Raw genomic sequence first — 14,939 nt, forward strand, 5'->3', positions numbered from 1 at the left:
AAATTTAGAGAGCTTTCAGCTTGTACTACATTAAGTCCATTCTTGAGTATCTTCACAAGGGTTTGGTATAAGGAGTTTCATGACTTCCCTTTTGCTATAATTATTGATCCCTTACTGAGCTTTCATTCTATACCACCAAGGTAATTCTTGAATCTATCTTTTCCCAATGCATCACCTAATCTCAAGTTTAGACGCAAATCAGGAATATGCCGCACATCTTTCAATGTTAATTGATGTTCCAATCCTGTCTACAAACAAATATTACCAATACCCACAATGCTCAAGTGATTAGTAGTACCCATCTTCATTGTACCAAGATCTCTAGCCTTGTAAGTCGTGAATAACTCTTTATTCGTTGTAGAATGATAGCAAGCACTTGTATCAACTTCTTGGTGACTTTCTACACGTAGATATTGTTCATTTTCACAAGAAAGAATTACTACACCATCTGCAATTATTGTGGGTTTGATATTTATGTTCTCATCATTTTTCTTCTAATTTTTTCCTTCATTCTGTAGTCTTTTCTAGGCTCTACAATTTTTCTTTATGTGACCTTATTTACGTAACACTATTTTCCCTTAGATTTTGATCTACCTCTAGACTTTCTATGGACTATTAATTATTGTCGGTATTAAGTTATTCCCATGTTCATTGTGACTAGGGTATGTGCACTATTTGTATTAGTTGACTTCCTTCTTGTCTCCTCATTGAACAAGCTATTAGTAACTATACTCATAGTAAGCACACCATTTAGAGTTGTATTACAGACTGTCACAATCAAAGTCTCCTAACTGTCGGACAATAATTCCAGAAGAAATAAGGCTTGTTGCTCATCTTCTAAGGTCATCTTCATCACTGACAATTGATTAATCAAGCTCTATAACTCGTTTAAATGCTCAGCAACACCTGTACCTTCTCTGAATTTCAGATTTACTAACTTTCGAATTATAAATGTTTTGTTACCTATTGTTTTCTGCTCATAAAATGACTCCAGCTTCTTCCACAACTCATGTGCACTCTTCTCACTTTCTACATGGTGGTATACACTATCATCAAGTCACTGTCTGATTGTATCGACTACTTTTCGGGTCAATTTTGTCCAATTATCATTAGAGTCTCATGCCTTTTGGCTTCGCATTATCTCCTTCAATCGGCTCAAACAAATCTTTATAGTAAAGGATATCCTTCATTTTGGATTTCCAAATCTGCCAGTTATTATTTATCAACCTGATCATTATGCTACTGCCTTCCATCATAACCTACAAAAGCAATTTTTCAAAAATAAACCTACCAGCTCTAATATCACTTGTTGGGAATTTTGAAACTAAAAATACTTCTATATTGTAATCAATCGATGTGAGATGGGTAAATGCACATGTTATCCAAAACTAAAATAGAATATCAAATACAATAAAATAACACCAGATTTACGAGGAAAACCCTCTCAACTTGGAGGGTAAAAAACCACAAGGCCAACCCACAAATTTCACTATAAACAAGAAAATGATACAAATGTTCTTCTCAACTTTAAACCTAAAGTTGAGGTATACAAATAGTGAAAACCAATTTCATTCAGACCCAAGCAAGTCTAGATATAAGTCAACAAGAAATTGTAACTTGAAGGATAAAGGTAAGAAGATTGTTATTGCCTCCTTCTCTTCTTCTTCCTCTATTTCTTTTTCATTATTTCTTATCTTAGCAGAATGTTCTCTTAGCATAATGTTTTTTCTCAAACAGTGATAGAATGAATAACATCTTAGGGTTTGATTGTTTAATTAAGTGCCTAATTTGGCTGGACCCACAATGCCCAACAATAACGGATGAAGACGATTCACTAGGAGTGCGACTGAGGCTAGTAAAACTTCATCTCCCCAAATCAATCATTTCCTATGCATACATGTCGGAAAAGCTAAAATATTGGTCAAATCCTTTTTATTTGATTTTACTTTTGCATTTTTTCTAGCGTTGAAGGCTCCTCCCTTCTTAACATTCCGACGTGTATGAGTTATTGGCAACATTTAAGTTTCAAGAAGTGTTGAGAAAGTGTTGTGAGTATTATCGGTATATGCGGTGGAAATAATAGAAGTTTCCATGAATCTTAATGTCATAGGGGGAGGAAATAACGGAAGTTGTGATGACTAGAGTAGTGGCGGAGGCAATAGATGAAGCACTTATATGTTTAATTTGCGTACGAATGCTATGATTCAATGAAAATCTAAGAAATGAATGACTAATACATTAATGTGGACTCAAAGAAGATATGTGATATTGTTACAAAAAAAAATACATTTTGGAAAGTTATTACAGTTATGAGGTAATTGATGAAGACGATTTGCTGGAGAGTGCAATTGAGATTGATAAAACTTCATTTCCACAAATCAATATTTCATATACACAATTGTCCAAAATGTTATAACATTAGTCCAATATTTTTTATTTGATTATGCATTTTCGTTTTTTCCATCAGCGAAAGCTCCTCACCTCCCCAACGTTCCAATGTGTATAAGTTACCGACAAACTTTAAATTGCATAAGGGTTAAGAGTAGTGTCGTGAGTCTTACTATTGTAGGAGATAGAAATAACGGAAGCTTTGATGATCAGAGAGACATTGATAGGGAATCAACTAATATCGGACAAAGCACTAATATGATTAATTTGTGTCCTTAAACTGGTACATTAATAAGGAATATTTTTATGTAGTCCTTAAATTATTTTTGTAAAATGAATCCAAGGAAAAACGCTTAGATTGGGTAGATATAATTGATTCTCATCTTCTTTTGTTTGTAAAATTAATCCGACAAAGAACAATTTATAATATCTAATAATAAATCAAAATAGGGTTGTTTGAGAGAGTTATTATCCACTTTATTTTAAAATAAAAATCCTAAATTTATTTATATATACCTTTTTTAGTAGTAATTATTTGTTATTTTTTTAAGGGATGACTTCCCATAATCTTTAAATATTTTTTTTCTATATATTATGATTATAATATGAATGGTTTATAAGTTTCTTCAATTAATAAATTTCTAATTTATCAAAGCGGTGGTAGCAGGGATCAACTAATAGCAGACAAAGCAGTAATATGTTTAATCTACATACGAACAATGAAAATCCAAGAAACTAATGGAGAAATAGTTAATGTGGACTCAGAGAAGATCTATGATATTGTTACAGAAGAAGACACTTTATAAAGTCACGATATTATGACATAACGAATGAAGACGATTTGTTAGAGAGTGCGATTGAGACTGGTAAAACTTCATTTCCCCATATCAACCATTTCCTATGCACAACTGTCCAAAATACTATAATATTGGTCCAATTGTTTTTATTTTTTCCGCGGCGAAAGCTCCTCTATCCCCAACGCTACGACATGTATGAGTTACCGATAACAGTAAAGTAGCAGAAGTATTGAGAGTAGTGTTGTGAGTCTTATTACTGTTGGCGGTGAAAATAACGGAAGTTCTGATCATTAGAGATAGTAGTGACAACGACTACGATCTACTTACAGTAGACCAAACACTAATATGTCTAATCTGCGTAATCTTTCTTAGAATAAAGAGAATGATTGTATTGAATGATTATATATTTGGTTCTATAGGTTATGTTTATTATATAGACATTATAATCAACATATAAAGAAACTAATATAATATAATAATATATATTGATATTATCACAATTTATAATATTGTGATAATATATTACAATGTGTTTGTTAAGTAGTATTAACCTATAGATGTAGGATAATAATACTAATAGTAAATTTGATTAAATGTTTGGTTGAAATATTTTATATAAAAAATGTTAAATTTTGTTAGGATCGGTGTTAACAATAGAGACGGGGGTCTGACTACAGTGAACAGTTTATGACTTTCAATTCGATTTTAACTCTGTTAGAAGTTAAAATATGTTTCTATTCTTCATAAATCTTCACAAACTCTTGAACAAGTTCAATTGTGGAACAGTTTGTTGGATTTGAAGCGTCAGACAAATGAATGCAAGCAACAGAAAGTAAACAACACAGAGAGTTTTATGGATGTTCAGAGATAAAACTTCTACATCACCCTTTATTCCTCAATGAGAAAGATATTCACTAGAAGAATTTGATTTAGTACAACGACTGGACAAACCCAGTCAGAAAACACAGGACTTAACAACTGTCTGCTTCTGAACTTTTAGTTAACTCTTTGTTGAACAGAACAACCTCTATTCAACTTACAATACTGAAATTTCACACAGAAATTGCAGTAGATGAATTACAGAATGTTCACAACGTGAGTATTTTTCTCTTAAGATTTAGAGTGAGAAGCAAGAGTATTTTCAAAAGGAAATTCGTCCGTTGTCCTTGGATAGCTATTTATAATAGAAGTACACCAACGGTCGAATCTTCTTTGTGGATATGTGTCCTTTTCTTGTTGGATGGCCGCCAATAGTACATGATAGTACATTGAGGATATTATCGTTGGGATCGTGATTGTACCGGACTGATAGTGCGCCGAATATTCTTAGAGATCGTGTTGTACTAGAAAGGTACAACGAGGGAAATTTGAATAATAATAACTTACGTGGCAGTTATTCATTCATTGTTTGATCTGAGTTGTCAGACTGTTGAAAACGAGAACTGGAGATGAGCTATGTACGTAGTGAAACGCTCCTTCAAACGCCTAATGAAGTTGGACGACGTGTAACTACGCTTCTTCTTCAGACCGCGTCTAAGAAGGTTATACGACGTCTAACTACGCTTCTTCTTCAGACCGCGTATAAGAATGTTAGACGACGTCTAACTATGCTTCTTCTTCATACCGCGTCTAAAGGAGTTAGACGACGTCTGCTCGCGCACTCCTTATACCATGTCTAAAGGAGTTAGACGATGTCTACTCGCGCACTCCTTAGACAACGGTTAAAGGAGTTAGACGACGTCTACTCGCGCACTCCTTAGACCACGTCTAAAAGAGTTAGACGACGTCTATTCGACCACTCCTTAGACCACGTCTAAAGGAGTTAGACGATGTCTACTCGCGCACTCCTTAGACCACGTCTAAAAGAGTTAGACGACGTCTACTCGCGCACTCTTCTAGACGTCCATTCCTGATTTCCATCTTTGTCCATTTTTAGAAATTGATGACATTCTTTTTGAGGATTATTTCGAATGTTGTTTTAGTATATTTGTATTCCTCTTGCAAGAACTTCCTTAAGGACATTAATTCTACAAATGATTTTAGATTCATAACAATATTGTTATCCATCATCAAGATAGCTCAAAATTCCTCCATAGTTGGGCACATAGACCTTTATCCCATATTGTTAGGATCGATATCAATAAAAGCAGGGGAGTTGAGTATTTTTAAGCTAATTATCACTTTCAATTCGATTTTAATCATATTAAAGATTAAAATTTGTTTCTATTCTTCACAAATTGTCGTAATCTCTTAAACAAATTCAAGTGCAGAAATACTTGCTAAATTTGAAGCGACAGATAGATGACTGTAAGATACAGAAATGAAATAACACAAGGAGTTTTATGGATGTTCGGAGATAAAATTCATACGTCACCCCTTCTTCTATTTTCAGAAGGTTTTTCACTAGAAGACTTTGATTCGTATAACGACTACACAAACCCAGTTAGAAACACATGACTTAACAACTGTCTGTTTCTGAACTCCTAGTTAACACTTTGTTGAATAAACAACCTCTGTTCAACTTATAATACTGATAATACACTCAAGTAGTACAGTAAATTATCGTTCATCTTAGCTTAGTGAATTACAAAGTGATCTTAGAGAGAAAATAAACACAGAGCTTAGTAATTCGTAATTCGAGTAGAGATCTGAGAACCGAGAGTAGAGAGATTCGTCGTTGTACTCTAATCACCTTTTATATTGAAGTGTAGCAACGGTTGAATTCGTCTCTTGGATACGTGTCAGCTTTTTGATGGATGTACGCCAGATGTACGGGATCATACACAAGAATATATATATGTTGGATCGTGGCATACCGGATTGTATTGTGGAATATTCGGTAGATCGTGGTGTACTGGAAATTACAACGCGGGCTAGAGAAATAATTGAGTACTTGGCAGTAAGCGTATTAAGCTGACTTGATAGCCAACTGATAACAAACAATGTTGTTCGTTATGCTGATGAGCTAAGCATATAAACATATGCTTCTTCTGACGGCTGCTGAAGCAAGGCGTCTACTCGCTCTTCTTCAAATGACTGCCGAAGCAAGGCGACTGCTCGTGTTTCTTCAAACTAGAGCGCTTGTTAAAGTGAGACGTCTACTCGCGCACTTCTTCAGACCAGAGCGTCTATTGAAGTGAGACGTCTGCTCGCGCACTTCTTCAGACCAGAGCGTCTGTTGAAGTGAGACGTCTGCTCGCGCACCTCTTTAGACCAAAACGTCTGTTGAAGTGAGACGTCTGCTCGCGCACCTCTTTAGACCAAAACGTCTATTGAAGTGAGACGTCTACTCGCGCACTTCTTCAGACCAGGGCGTCTGTTGAAGTGAGATGTCTGCTCGCGCACTTCTTCAGACCAGAGCGTTTGTTGAAGTGAGACGTCTGTTCGCGCACTTCTTCAGACCAGAGCGTCTATTGAAGTGAGACGTCTGCTCACGCACTTCTTCAGACTAGAGCATCTGTTGAAGCAAGACGTCTTCTCGCGCTTCTTCAGACTAACACGTCTGTTGAAGCAAGACGTCTTCTCGTGCTTCTTCAGACTAACACGTCGGTTGAAGGAAAACGTCTTCTCGCGCTTCTTCAGACTAGCACGTCTGTTGAAATAAGACATCTTCTCGCGCTTCTTCAAACTAACACGTCTATTGAAGCAAGACGTCTTCTCATGCTTCTTCAGACTAAAACGTCTGTTGAAGCAAGACGTCTTCTCGCGCTTCTTTAGACTATACCCGCGTATAAACAATTTACACAACTTAATTTTGTTCATGAACACATCATTAAAACTATGTCGTATTGATTTAAACTTATTCACCTAAGTTTATTTTAATCAATTAAAACACTTTTTCTTAATTAATCATTTCTTTTTTAATTAATTTTGTTTTTTCTTTATTTAACTTAATCTAATAATTTCCCCCTTTTTGATGATGTTAAAACTAAATTAAAATTAAGTTAAGTACAAGAAATTAAAAAGAAATCAATATATTTATATAAGTATGAAATACATAAGGTCCCTCCCATTTTAATCTTGAAGTTTCGGATTTTCTTCAACGAAGAGAAGACTTTCCCATCGACTTTTTCCTCTTCCTCGACCTCCACCGCGGTCTACACCTTGACCTCCTCCTCGACCTCCTTGGTCTGGCTTCCTTCTGGATCGAGTTCCCCGACCGCAACCATCTCTTCCACCTCTTCCCCCTCGATTGCTCCATTCCCCTTTTTAACATTATCAACAATAGGGTCAGCAACTTTAGCATCTTCAGCAACAACATCTTCTTCAGCTTGAAAGCATTTAGCGACTACGTCAACATCTTCGATTCTCTCAGCATCAACTGTCTTGAGAGAATTTGTTATTTTGATAAGCTGAAGACCGAACGAGTGCAATGTTGACTTTGTATTGTTGTGGGTATCGAAGGTGGTCGAGAGAAAAGAGGACTTCATCATGGTTAGTTGATTCCTGATCATCGATACTTCAATCAAAGTCCTCAATATATTTTTGATTGCATTTCCTTGAGACAAGGCTACATTAGTAGTAGAATTTGCATTTCAAAACAGTCCGCTCTTCTAAAATCTCTAACTTACTAAAGATTGAGTTGATGCTCTACTACATAGGCGCAAGAGCTTCCATAATGAAGTTGCGGAGATCCATGGTTCTCTGAGTGACGCCTCAGGGGAAGTGGGGGCATAAGAAACAATGTGCAAGCCAGTTGGAACAATGCGAATAGGGAGGCTTGAATACTTACTTGAATGGCAGACGGCTCTGGTTCTTTATCAGGAGATGAGGCTCGAGGCACATTGATCATGGCTCGAGACTCGTCATCTGCTCCTTCGATTTTAGCGTATAGATCCTTGATAGATCCCGACACCTCTTCAGAACTAAGAACTAAGAGATTTATTAGGGAGGGATTTCTTGGATGAAGAAGGAGAACATCACTTCTCTTCAGACATCTCCTTATCTGATGATATTGATTGAATAGAAGAGGCCTTCTTAGAAACATGAGTTGATAGCTGCTTAGTAGTTGTGGAAGGCTCCATCTCAGCATACGACTTCTACTTAGACGGAATGAGTTGCTCAGGAGCAGAAGAGTCAGGCTCCTTCTCTTTAGTAGAGGAATTGATCTTCTCAGCAGCTTTTGAGACCATCTCTTCAGCAGCGGGGGAGAGTTGTTGCTTCTCAGCAGTTTTGAGACAACTCCTTCTCAATAGAAGGAAGTTTCTACTGCTCTTCATATGTAGGGAGCTGTTGTTGCTTAGTAGTGATAGAAAGTTGTTGCTCAGTAGTGTGAAGATTTAGAAGGTGAATCTCCTCAATAGACCGATCAGGAGGAGGCTACAATTTCTCAACGAATGTTAGCTCCTCTTTAGCATCCGAGCTATTCAGCTTGGCATTGGACGCCTTCTTACGAAGCAGGGGGGTTGAGTATTGTAACAAACGTGTTTTATATGGCTCCACCTCCTTTGCATTTGCATCATGAATGTGAGGTTTATTTTAAAGTTTGTGAACCTCATGATGGGGGTTAGTTCGTAAATCCCATGGTTTCACTCATTTTCATGAAAACTTTCAATCCATGGGATTAGCTCAACATCCATCAGCATGGACATTGTCTGAGGTTAGAAATTCAAAACATTTACAAAAATGTGTTTGTTTTGAAAAGACGGAACATGTTTGGGGAATCATAAGAGAGTATCATTCGCCAATAGTGGAGAGGGTAAAACTGCCGCCATAAACCATAGAATATCAACTCAATTAGGAATTCTCCGCCACCTCCACAATGCATATGTCCCATTGGACGGCTCATCGCCAAAAGGTGTGATCGATCCCGTGCATTCTAGTTTTTCCTCTCGCAACATCACTCAGTTTGTAAAAAGTTATCATTCCTCATTGACAATCTTTGCACATAGGTGTAGAAGTACCGATCCCGATCATGTACTTTTTTGCAAGTAAGAAGAGGGTGATGTACCATTTACACATAAAGGCTTTTAATAGGGTAAAACGTATGCGCCTTTTAGGTGTTGTACATTTCAAGACAAGCCTATTAGGTTGAAAATGTGATACAACATTTCAAAAGCCAAGTTTATATTTTCAAGTTGAACATTTAATCCCCAACAGAATCACTCAAAAAGTTATAACCCTCCAGAAAAAACCCTTTAATTTGGTTCCGTAGAAAACCTCAGGGTTTGAGATTTCCAACCTCGGTTTCCGTGTAAGGATTTTTATTTAAAATAAAATATTATTTAAAAATATTTTTAAATGATTCTGTTACGGTCTGCTCATCAAAAACCTCGGTCCTAAAATATTTTATGCACCCGTCTCTCGGCCCAAGTGTGCATATGGGCCAGTTTATGTTTTTTTTATGGGATAATTCTGTTTTGTTTACTTTCTCTCTTATTTCTCTTGAAACCGAATTCTGTTATGTTAGAAGTAGTTGTAACCGAATACTTTTGGGTAAGCCAGCCTCTTTAAATGGTGATGCTCACCCCACTTTTTGGGGTTATGAATTGAATATTTTGGAACTTGGTGCTCTAAATTATCTCTCGGCTCTCATCCCCTTTTCTTGGACCGCTAGGTGTATTCTAGTGGTATTCTCTTCTCACCCCGGTTTCTTCTCTCTTAACCTCGAATTCTTTCATCACTCTATGTCCGTTGTGTTTGAGAATTGAATTTCGTCCCTGGTCCCAACAATCAAGAACTTGTTTCTTGAACTAAAGAACTCGAAAGGCTCGGTTATTGTTTAAAGTCTAACAGATTCTTGACAACTTTTAAAATTAATTAAAAACAATTAATTATGGGTTCAATTTTAAATCAAATGACAATTTGATTTTTTTTAAATTCATTAGCTTGAATTAATTAAACATAATTAATTTAAAAGATTATTTGTTTTGAAATATAGTCGCCAATTGATTTTTGAAAATCAATAAAAGTGGCATTCATGTATAAACGTATTGGTCATAGTTTCTTTTAGTTCGTAGCTTGGTGATACTCGAGAAAAGACTTCCACGCTTCATCCTCCGTTCTCGTTTTAAAAATGGTCTCTACTTATAAAGTTGGTTTTTGAAAATTGGTTGTATCACATTTGAGTTTTAACCGATTATTCTTTCGATCCTAGTCATGATTTTATGTTTTATCGTTATTTAAAATATTGAAACAACAATATTTAAATGCTGGTACATGTTGTTGATGATAACTAAGGAGGAGTATACCTGAAGAATATCAATCATTTTAAGGGTGTTAGGGTTTAGAAATAAACACCAAACAGACCTTAGTCAAAATATTTTTTGTGGAAATATTCCAAAAATATTTTGAAATCATTTTCTAATCACTTGAGATTTTTATAAAATGGTTTGGGGGTTCCAAAATTACAAAAATAATTTTGGATTTTGAAAAGTAGAACAAAACAAGACTTATGACCGGAGTCCTAGGCCTTGGGTTTGTTTTATATTAATTGGGGTCAATACCCTCGCCTCGGTCTAGGTCGAGGCTCGAGATCTTCGTTTGGAGTGTCGAAGTTCCTTGGTTGAGGTGCTAAAGACTCTTAGTCATTGGCTAAGATCATCAACTATGGTGTATAAACCAACTGGTCCTAGGTTCAGGAATTCTCAATTAGGGTAAAAATTTCTCGGTCCTAGGTTAAACCTCTCGATCCTTGATACAAAAATCATCAATCGGACTTCTCGGTCCTAGCTCAAGAACATCGGTCTGACCTCTCGGTCCTAGCTCAAAAACATCGGTCGGACTTGTCGGTCCTATCGAATTTCTCTATCGGATCTCTTGGTCCTAAGTTCAAATTTCTCGATCCTAAGTCTCGGTTCGGACCGATGGTTGTCGGTCAGATCACTCGGTCCTAGGTCGGACCTCTCGATCCTCAAAAAGACAAAAGTGCATGCTTTGTAATTTTTGTTTTAAGCTAGGATTCTTTAATCCAATAGTTTGAGTAGCTTTACAAAGCTCTCAGAAACATGTTGATCATCATCTCAAGGTATTAATCAACATAGATGATGATTGAATAATTCAAAATAGCTTGTGATAAAAAAAAAATAGATTTTTAGTTTTAAAATTGTTTTGAGGAGAAAGGAGATATCTAATAGCTTCCTGATATCTCATATACTTGATTGGTACCAAGACAAGAACACTAGTTGTTTGTTTTGACCAAATCAAGAACTTAAAATTTTCAATTATTTTGAAAATTTTTATTTTAATCAAACAAGATCGGGATAGATCAAACATGATCCAAATAGTTGCCCAACATTATTACAATCATGTTGGGATGCTTTTGGACTGTGATTCAAGAGAATTAGCCCAAGAACAGCAAATCATATTTTTTAAATTCAAATTTAGGTTTTTCTATTTATGGTTGATTGATTGTCTCTAATCTATACAGAAAGTTCATAAATGATCATAGGAATAATTTCTAATCATAAAACAACATAAACAACAAGCATATAAGCTTATTAACTTGAAATATAAAAAAATTCTAATTCAAACTGTAAATATGAATTATAGTATGATTGGAATTTTACCAAGGATTGGAGAACACTCCCAGGTCCTTAGGGAAATTATTGACATGCTTAGATCCAAGCTAAGGCCTTATACAAAGTTTTCAAAAAAAATCCGAAGGCTTGAAGCTTAATGGAGGATTTCTGAAAAAATTTCATTTGAAGCTAGAGAGTGAATGAGTGAATCTCCTAGTTTTGATTGATCCATCCAGGTGGATTGAATTATCCAAAAACCATTATTGGTGTTTTTGTTCTTCATTAGCCAACTGACTAGAATAAGGATGATTTATCCCTATTTTTGCAGGAGAAATGATCATCGTGGTAAGGTGGTCATTTCACCTTTCGAATCAACTATTTTGGTTGACTATGGAGGAAGTTTCACTTTTGAAAAATCAAAAGCGGATCTGTTCTTATCCTTTCGACGACGTGTTTGAGAAGACGATCGCAAGTGGGAACGACGCCATTTTAAGGGAAAACGCAGACGCGGAGCGTTCTGTCTAGGAGATGTTGCGTTTGGGCATTTTTGGCTAATGAAGTTGAGCCGCACGTTAGTCAATCTTATGCGGCGCGGGCGCACACTTCCTTCATTGCAACGGGGTACGCGACCAGCTCTTGGGCGTTGCATGAAGATCAAGCCTCCACCCAAATGTTGTAATTCTTGTTGTAACGAATCCTTTGGGTTTCAGCTACACCCGATTAAATATTTAATTTTTATTCTAAAATCTTAAAGGTTTGTTTGAGATTGATTTTTATTTTACTCTTTTGCTTTTAATTTTGATCTTTTTTAAATACACAATATATTATAATAAATATGACAAATATTTTGTCAATTTATTTTATTTTATTTTGCATATTTTAAGGTTAAATAAATATTTTTAGCCTCATTTCATACTTAATTACTTATTTTAATTCCTTGATTTCTTCCCACGAGTACAATATTTATTTTAAATAATTTTATTTTTTATTTTGATCATTTTTCTTAATTAATAAAGTTTTATTTATCAAAATAATCATTCTAATTAATTGTTTTAATTGGGTATTGATCATGAGTTTAATTATTTAAATTTTATTTATTTAAAAATAAATCAAAATATTTATTTTAATTTTATAAATTTGTGTAAATTTGTAGTGTTTACAAACTTCTAATATTATTAAGTATTTAAATATATTTAATTATTTAATTTTATATATAAATATTTATATCATATTTTTTCTAACTACTTGTTTAAGAGCTAGGAAGCGATGGTTACGTCGACAAGTAGAATTAATAAATAAATAAAAATATAATAATAATTAAGACACGTTTCAAATATTCTCTCTCCTCTTATTAATTAATTTCTCTCCTCTTATTAAATAATTTCTCTCTCTATCTCTACAAATTAATTTATCTTATTTATTCATATTCTCACGATTATTATTATCAATATTCTCACGATTATTATTTTACTCATTTTTTTATATTTATTATTTTACTCATTTTTTTATATTTATTATTTTACTCATTTTTTTTATATTTTTTATCTCTCATTTAAGGCTAAAATAACTCAACAATTTACAATAAACTCTCACATTAAATATTTTAATAATGTGTTTAAATAAAAAATAAACCCTAAACCCTAAACTTAAAATGTAATGGTTATCTCACATTAAATATTTTAATTATATGTTTAAATAAAAAATAAACCCTAAACCCTAAACCTAAAACAGTTTAAGATTTAAGGTTTAGAATTTAGAATTTAGTGTTTAAATAAATTAATTAGCTTAGAGATGAGAGAGATAAATTAATTAATTTTTTTTTAATTTTACCTTGTGCGCCACTTAGACATGGCTGTCGCATTGGTTATCCCTCGCAATCATTTTTCTTTTTTAAATAATACTAAATATTTTTTTGTGTTTTATATTATATACATTTTTTCTATTATATATTATGTTAAGCTTTTACTTATATATAAATATATGAAAATATTTATATAAAATTAATAATGATAAGTTATTTTTTAGAAAAAATAATTAAAAAAAGAAAAATTTTCTTTATGAAAATTTACCCTAATTTTTTATAATATATATATATATATATATATATATTAAATTTATTTTTTTTTATTCTTAAAATTTATTAATTTTTACATTTTTAAGGTTGATTATATATTTTATTTAAGTTATAGATATTTAACTTCTTATATTATTTATTATTTAAATATATGTATTTATATTTTTAAAATATATAATAAATATTTACTATTTTAATATAATATAATTAAATTTGTATTTAAATTTTTTAATAATTCTTGCATTGTTTTAAGGTCATTATATAACTAATTCTTTTAAAAAGAAAATACTTAATAATTATTTTTATTTTATATTTATATATGTTTTTTTCCTTTAGATATAAAAGTGAAATTAGGAATGAAAAATTATCTTAATTTTTTATCTTTTAAAATATAATAGGTTTAAAATTTATTTATAAAATTTATTAATATTTGTATTGTTAATGTTATTATATATTTAATTTATTATTTAGAGAATTAAATAAAAGAAGTAATACAAAAGGTTTTAAATATATGTATTTGTATTTTTAAAATATAGAATAAATATTATTATTTTAATATTATATAATTAAATTTTTATTTATAAATTTATTAATTCTTGTCTTGTAAAGATTATTATATATTTAATTTACTAATTTAACTATATATATATATATATATATATATATTTATATATAAATAAATAAAAGTTATAGATATTCAATTTCTTATATTATTAATTATTTAAATATATATATATATATATATATTTATATTATTTAAATATATAATATAAATTTATTATTTAAATATTATTAAATTTAATTTTTATTTTTAAAATTTATTAATTATTGTAATTGTTATGATTGATTATATATTTCATTTAAGTTAAAGATATATATATATATATATATTTTTTAATTATTTAAATATATGTATTTATATTTTTTAAATATATAATTAAAATTGTATTAATGGTTAAATTTATTATATATTTAATTTATTAATTAAAGAATTAAAAAGAGAAAAGAATAATTTTTTTTAAATATTTTATTTAAATTGATCCACAATTTGATCCATTCTACTCAGGTAAAAAAAGATAAAATTAACAATATGCTTTAACTTAATAATCCCAACCATTTAGATTTATATATATATATAATAATATATCATATGAATTTGGAATTCCAAGATAGAACCCACCATTTTTGTTAGTAAAATAAAACAAGTACAAAGAAGACAGT

This window comes from Impatiens glandulifera, chromosome 3, assembly GCF_907164915.1.
Source record: "Impatiens glandulifera chromosome 3, dImpGla2.1, whole genome shotgun sequence".
NCBI lineage: Eukaryota > Viridiplantae > Streptophyta > Magnoliopsida > Ericales > Balsaminaceae > Impatiens > Impatiens glandulifera.